General features: G+C 42.5%; 1 long non-coding RNA gene across 2 annotated transcripts; it reads right to left on the bottom strand.

Moving 5' to 3' along the window:
• Positions 1-853: 853 nt before the first annotated feature.
• LOC123334176 lies at positions 854-2,114 on the bottom strand. Of its 2 annotated transcripts, XR_006552001.1 has the most exons (3): positions 1,614-2,114; positions 1,307-1,396; positions 854-1,007 (listed from the first exon to the last, which is right to left on the bottom strand). It is a non-coding gene; the product is annotated as an uncharacterized LOC123334176 (long non-coding RNA). The 2 variants fall into 2 exon arrangements; XR_006552002.1 differs by lacking the exon at positions 1,614-2,114 and having other exon boundaries at positions 1,307-1,488.
• Positions 2,115-7,965: the final 5,851 nt, after the last annotated feature.

Here is a 7,965-nt window from a genome sequence, read left to right on the forward strand (position 1 = left end):
TGCAGTGGCGTGTGGCAGAGGTCAGCAGTTTGCCAAACCAGAGTCTGTTTCTGTGGCACATAGCTCACTATGGCTCCAGCCTTCTGCACAACATGGGCAGAAGAGAGGTTCCGTCTTCCACCCTGACCCGTTAGAAACTTCTTTGTGACCCTCATTCCCTTCCTCCTGCCGGCCGGACGCAGGAGCCCTCGGGGGACTCTGCAGCCATGTAGAGACATCCAAGGTGTAGGCAGCTGGTTCCTGAACCATTGTCTAGCAGATAGCTGCTCTACCAGAGTGGACATTGGGTAGTGTTGAGAGAAATGAACTGTATTGTGCTAGCCAAAGCATTTTTTTTTTTAAGTGATGGCTGGTGTTAAGATTGTGGGCCTGGGCTCTCCTCTGTGACAGGCCTCCCTGGGCTTGAGTAAGCCACCAGGGTTGACAAAGGTGCCTCAGCCCGGGGCTCCGTGGCAGCCGTGTGGGCTGCAGGAGGGGCAGCTGGAGAGAGCTAAGGCCCACCGCGGCCTTGGCCGTACAGTTCCAGGTCACATGCTCTGGGTTTTGTTAGCTTGTTTTCTGAAGAGCAGACGCTAATACTTCAGGTCCTCCCTTAGGCTATGGCAACGTGCTTCAGAATCCAGAGTCAGAGGTATGATTTCCTATAGTGTGTAGTCTGGGAATTGGGGGGCATGGAGAGGAATAATCAGTAGCAGTCTGAAACCTAAACTTCCGGATCTTTATGTGGGGGAACTTCCAACCTGACTGTTGACAAGAGGTATTTCAGTTGTTACCATATCTTGTAGACCAGAAAATGGAAGAGATTCTCAAACACTTATTTCTGTGATCAAAAAAACTTAAAAGCCAGGATAAATCCAGTGCAAAAAGTATTTAATTCAGACTTTGTGCTGGAAATGACTACAGCATTTTACTATTCAACTGGAAATATGGCCACATGGAGGAAAGTTGTTATCTTTGTAATCTGCAGGTAACCACTCACACCCTCAATCTCTGAAGGAGTCCAATACCTGTAAGAAAAACAATGTCAACATATACTTGGAATCAGACCTGGGCTCCCAGTTTGAACTGTAGGGCCCAAAATGGGGAATCAAATCATGGGAATACCTTGAGTCACATGATTTTCTTGGCATTTATTCGTTGGCTACAGAAATTAAAGCATGAAAGCAGATTAAAGTGCCATCCCTTTAGAGCAGTTTAAGCTTTTCCCCAGGCACGGCCCTCCAACCTTCAAGTAGGTCCAAGCAGCCTAGCATCTCTCTCCCTCTAAAACCTGGGGTTACATCTGGGCCTATAGGGACCCACGTACCTCTTACACTGCACAGCATTCCTTCTCGCTTAGAAGTTCACGAGGCTGTGGGGCCATCTTATGTCTTATAACACTCTTCTCGTGCTGATTCTGTTACACGGAGACAGAACACAAGTCTCCATCACCTGTGCCTCAGGCAGAGCGTCCCATGATCTGCACGTGCTCATCAGTGACTAACGCCAATGACGGGCAGCCATGGAGAAATCACACACCACTCTATCCCTACCGCAGCTCCAAAACCCCAGGCTATCTCTATCAAAAGCAGGAATCACTTTTAAACATGGTTCTCTTTGGAACTATTAAATACCGTATTCTTATTTGCAAAGGCAGTGTCCACTTTAGCACTCCAGAAGCGCCTGTGTCATCTTACGCACCATACCTCTAGTTCCTGGCACAGTGGCTGGTATGCCCTTGAAAGTGTACCTGTGATGAGCACAGAAATTAGCACAGGCTGACTGAGCCAGGGATGTGGAAGGGGTGGCTTCTCAAAGAAAATGCCAGCTGAAGAGGGGAGGAGGATTTGGTCACTGCTGAGGTGAGCTGACACTCCAAGGGAATCTGGCCTAGTAAGCGCTCAGGTAGTGTTACTTGGGGGGAAAATAAAAATATGGAATTAAAATACTGAACAGTGAATGACATTTAAGATAGGGGTAGGGTGGTAATTGAAAGTAATCTAAGGTCCTTTCATAGAAGGACAGTAAAAATGCCAATTAACTTTAGAGTTTAAGTCAGCTGTTCATGTTAAAAATACTGAGAAAGCCACTAAGAATTCAGAACTAGAATATGTAACATCTAAGCAAGAGGAATGGAGAAGGCAATGGCACCCCACTCCAGTGTTCTTGCCTGGAGAATCCCAGGGACGGCGGAGCCTGGTGGGCTGCCATCTGTGGGGTTGCACAGAGTCGGACACGACTGAAGCGACTTAGCAACAAACAAGAGGAAAGAAAAAAAAGCCACACTTCAGTCAACCAAGCAGAAAGCAAGAATAGAGGCAAGACCGTAGCATTAAAGATCTGATCATTTAATACGCAGAAGTCAGATTGGATGTTAAAGGAACCACCACTACCACCTCCAAACAAAAGTTAACAGATTGGATATAACTGTAAAACTATATTCACAAAAGACTCCTAAAATACAGCGTGAAAGTCGCTCAGGTCGTGTCCAGCTCTTTGCAACCCCATGACTATACAGTCCATGGAGTTCTCCAGGCCAGAAGACTGGAGTGGGTAGCCTTTCTCTTCTCTAGGGGATCTTCCCAACCCAGGCATGAAACCCAGGTCTCCCACATTGCAGGTGGATTCACACAAAGATTGAAAATAAAAGTCAGCAAAAATAATACTGGGGGCTTTGATTTGTATGAAGACAATGAGGTAAAAACCGTACACATTAGAAAGGAGCATAAATCAAACCAATCACCACCAAAAACCAAACCAAGAAATCTCCCCAAATCCTGTAAGAACCGCTAGGACACCGAAGGTCATCAGAAACTGTAAAAGGATGTGGGACATGAGTGAGATGTCTACTCTTGGTGAACCCGAGACGCGGCCAAGTCACTGGTGTAAGAGGCGCACTTGAGTCAGCACAAAAGCTCTGCCGGGGTAGAGTGGGCTAGGCAGCTGCTCTTGGGATCAAAACTTCTTTCCCTCCAAAGCCCCAGCATTGGGAAATGACAATTAGGAATTGCTGCTTCTTCCCAAGGCTCCGAAAGGAATCTTAGAACGGTTGCTGGTGGAGGGGTTGACAGTGACTGTGAGGTACCCAGAGGCCATTACCTTCCCTTCGAAATTGGAAGGGACAGAATTGGCCTTGCCCTTTCCCCCGGAAATACTCCCAGGGAGAAGAGCTAGTGCTCTGAAGGGACGTGAGCTCACGGGCCAAAAATAACCAAACCCTGGCCCCCACAGACAGCAAACTTCATATACTGCCTAACCAAGAATTGAAAATAAATAAATATACAGGGAAATACTAGCAATAGGAAGCAGGAACAAGAACCAAGTGGAAATACTAAAATATAATGACTGTGATAGACACATAGAGGTCAAGACCCGTTAGCTGGAGTGTCGTCGCAAGGCCTCTACCAAAAGGAAGCAGGGAGGGTTAGAGCAGATGGACACACAGCAGTACAGCGGCAGAGGAGAAGTGCTGACATCGAGTAAACGGGAGTTCGAGAAGACAAGGAAATATTTGAAGAAATAATAATAGATAGATGAGAATTAAAGGAACTTAACGGATGATTAAGAAAAACATACCATAAACATTGTAGTAAGAGAATTAAGAGCATCTAGGAAAATGAAAAATTCTGAAAGCTCCCAGAGAGAAATAGCAGATCAGTGACAAAAGAACAAGAAACAGATTGACATCAGGTTTCTTACCAGTATCCTCAGGTGAAAAAAAGACAAATCATGTTTCCAAAATGCTGAAGGAAAAGAATGTAGTTGAACTCAGAATTTATAGCAAGACAAACTTAAACATGAAAGTAGAATAAAAAATATTCTCAGGGATACAAGGCTTCAAATTTTTTTTCCAATCAGTTCAGTTCAGTTCAGTCGCTTAGTCGTGTCTGACTCTTTGCGACCCCATGAATCACAGCACGCCAGGCCTCCCTGTCCATCACCAACTCCCGGAGTTCACACAGACTCACGTCCATCGAGTCGGTGATGCCATCCAGTCATCTCATCCTCTGTCATCCCCTTCTCCTCCTGCCCCCAATCCCTCCCAGCATCAGAGTCTTTTTCCAATGAGTCAACTCTTTGCATGAGGTGGCCACTTAAAATGTACTTAGAAGTGGTTAAATATGAAAAAGACTTCCCTGGTGCCCCAGTGGTCAGGAATCTGCCTGGAAGAGCCCACATGGCACAGAGCAACTAAGCCTGTGCGCCGTAGCCACAGAAGCCCGTGCGCCCAGAGCCCACGGTCTGCAATGCGAAGCCGCACACTGCAATGAAGAGGAGCCACCACTCGCCACGACTAGAGAAAGCCCTTGCACAGCAAAGACCCAAAAGTAAACAATTGAAAAAATTCTATAAAATAGGAAAAGTAAATTTAGACATGGAAAGATACAGGAAGTAAGAGTGAGCAAATAAATTATTTGGCACAGTTTGTACAGATGGTTTCCAACTTAAAATGGTTTGAGATTTTTCAACTTTATGATGATGTAAAAATGATACAGATTCAGTAGAAACTATCAAATTTTGTATTTTTTTTTAAAAGTTATTTTGAAGATTTTTTTAAAATGTGGACAGTTTTTAAAGTCTTTAGACTCTGTTATCATATTGTTTTATGTTTTGGTTTTTTGGCCACAAAGTATGTGGGATCTTACCTCCCTGACCAGGGATTGATCCTGTACCCTCTACTTTGGAAGGTGAAATCCTAGCCACTGGACCACCAAGGAAGTCACTCGAATTTGAATTTTAATCTTTCCTGGGCTAGCAGTATGCAGGACACCTGCTTGTGATGCTGGGCAGTGGCAGCAGCCCCAGCTCCCAGTTGCCACATCAGAAGGGTAAACAACCAATACATTATAACTATACAACCCATCTGTTTCTCACTTTCAGTACAATAGTCAATAAATTAAATGAGATAGTCAGCACTTTATTATAGAATAGGCTTTGTGTACAACCCCCAATGGCAAAGAAGTAAAGAATCTGCCTGCAATGCAGGAGAAAAGAGTTCAACCCCTGGATCAGAAAGATTCCCTGGGGAAGGAAATGGCAACTCACTCCAATATTCTTGCCTGGGAAATCCCATGGACAGAGGAGCCTGGCAGGCTACCGTCCATCGGGTAGCAAAGAGTCAGACATGACTTAGCAACTAAACAAAAGAAAGTGGTATTGCCCAGTTAATGCAGGCTAATTTAAGTGTTCTGGGCACCTTTAAGGTAGAATCGCTAAGCTATGATGTTGAGGTTAGGCGTGATAAATGCTTTCTTGACTTAAAATATTTTCAACTTACTGGGTTTATTGGGACATAACACAAGTTGAAGAAGATCGAGATGATGGGAAAAGAGAGTAAGGAGAAGGAAAAGAAAACAATGAAGTATATTAACAATCCAGAGACAAAATTCTAAAAAATATCAACATGGTAGAGTTGCAAAGACTAAATCTCATTAGAAGATTTCAGATCAGATCAATCGCTCAGTCGTGTCCAACTCTTTGTGACCCCATGAATCGCAGCACGCCAGGCCACCCTGTCCATCACCAGCTCCCGGAGTTCACTCAGACTCACGTCCATCGAGTCAGTGATGCCATCCAGCCACCTCATCCTCTGTTGTCCCGTTCTCCTCTTGCCCCCAATCCCTCCCAGCATCAGAGTCTTTTCCAATGAGTCAACTCTTCGCATGAGGTGGCCAAAGTACTGGAGTTTCAGCTTTAGCATCATTCCTTCCAAAGAAATCCCAGGGCTGATCTCCTTCAGAATGGACTGGTTGGCTCTCCTTGCAGTCCAAGGGACTCTCAAGAGTCTTCTCCAACACCACAGTTCAAAAGCATCAATTCTTCAGTGCTCAGCCTTCTTCACAGTCCAACTCTCACATCCATACATGACCACAGGAAAAACCATAGCCTTGACTAGATGGACCTTTGTTGGCAAAGTAATGTCTCTGCTTTTGAATATGCTATCTAGGTTGGTCATAACTTTCCTTCCAAGGAGTAAGCGTCTTTTAATTTCATGGCAGCAGTCACCATCTGTAGTGATTTTGGAGCCCAGAAAAATAAAGTCTGACACTGTTTCCCCATCTATTTGCCATGAAGTGATGGGACCGGATGCCATGATCTTAGTTTTATGAATGTTGAGCTTTAAGCCAACTTTTTCACTCTCCACTTTCACTTTCATCAAGAGGCTTTTTAGTTCCTCTTCACTTTCTGCCATAAGGGTGGTGTCATCTGCATACCTGAGGTTATTGATATTTCTCCCGGCAATCTTGATTCCAGCTTGTGTTTCTTCCAGTCCAGCGTTTCTCATGATGTACTCTGCATATAAGTTAAATAAACAGGGTGACAATATACAGCCTTGACAATTTAGAAGATTTAGATGACAGTTAAAGAAACTAAGGAGAAAACAAGCATGTTTTAGTATTGAGTAACTCTTAAAAGGTTTATGAGTGTGAAAAAGGAGGCGGCTAGAAAGAACCCCGAGGTATTGACCTCAAATTGGAAGAATTGATATGAACTCACAAGTTAAGAGAGAGAGAAAGATGATAAATTGTTATATATGGCTATATAAGCGTGTATTGTTTCTACTTATTAAACCTAGGGAAATTTGAGTATCAAATTATAACTTAATAAAATAGGAATATATGAGACTATACTGATACACATAAATGAGTAAAAAATAGGAAGGACTCAATATGAAGTCTTTTTAAAACCCCAAAATTTAGGACTAAAGCAACAGAAAAAAGAAAAAACAGCAAGGGAAAAAACGGGAGAGGAAAAATAGTTATAAAATCAGAGATGGAAAAGAGAAGACTGACAAAACCATGTGATGGTTTTTGGAAAGATTTTTAAGATAAGTCTGATCAAAACCAACAAATAACGTACAAGGGAGTCTCCATAAGGTTATCAGCTGATTTTTCAGCAGAAACTCTACAGGCCAAGAGAGAATGGCATGATATATTTAAAGTGATGAAGGGAAAAACCTACAACCAAGAATACTCTACCCAGCAGGGCTCTCATTCAGATTCGATGGAGAAGTCAAAAGCTTTAAGAACAGCAAAAGCTAAGAGAATCCAGCACCAGCAAACCCACTTTACAACAAACACTGAAGGAACTTCTCTAGGCAACAAAGAGACCATCAACTTAAAACAACTTTGTATATATACAGACTGCTATATCAAAACCTCATGGGAATGGCAGACCAAAAAACTACCATACACACACACAGTGCCAAAGGTAGTCAGTCGTTCAAATCACAAGAAAAGAAGACAGGAAGAAAAAAGACCTACAAAAACAAATCCCAAACAAGAAAATGTCAATAGGAACATGCATATCAATAATGACCTTAAATGTAAATGGATTAAATGTTCCAACCAAAATATACAGACTGGCTGAATATATACAAAAATAAGACCCATATATATGCTGTCTACAAGAGACCCACTTCAGAGCTAGGGACACATACAGACTGAAAGTGAGGGGATAGAAAAAGGTATTCCATGAAAATAGAAACCAAAACAAAACTGGAGTAAGCAATACTCATTATGAGACAAAACAGATTAAAATCAACAGCGACTTTAACACCCCACTTATACCAATGGACAGATCATCCAGATAGAAAATAAGGAAACAACAGGCCTAAAATGACACATTAGACCAGATGAACTTAATTGATATTTTTAGAACACCCCATCTGAAGGCAGCAGAATATACTTTATTCTCAAGGGCATGTTGGAACATTCTCTAGGATATACCACATATTAGCCACAAATTAAACCTTGGTAAATCTAAGAAAACTGAAGTCATATCAAGCATCTTTTCCAACCACAATGCTAAAAGATTACAAATAAATTACTGGGAAGAAACCTGTAACAAATACATAGAGAAAACAATATGTTATTAAGAAACTAATGTGTCACCAAAGAAATTTTAAAAAATACATGGAGACAAAGTGACAACAAAAACATGATGTTCGGAAACCCATGGGACACAGCAAAAGCAGTTGTAAGA

This window comes from Bubalus bubalis, chromosome 6, assembly GCF_019923935.1.
Source record: "Bubalus bubalis isolate 160015118507 breed Murrah chromosome 6, NDDB_SH_1, whole genome shotgun sequence".
NCBI classification, from domain to species: Eukaryota; Metazoa; Chordata; class Mammalia; order Artiodactyla; family Bovidae; genus Bubalus; species Bubalus bubalis.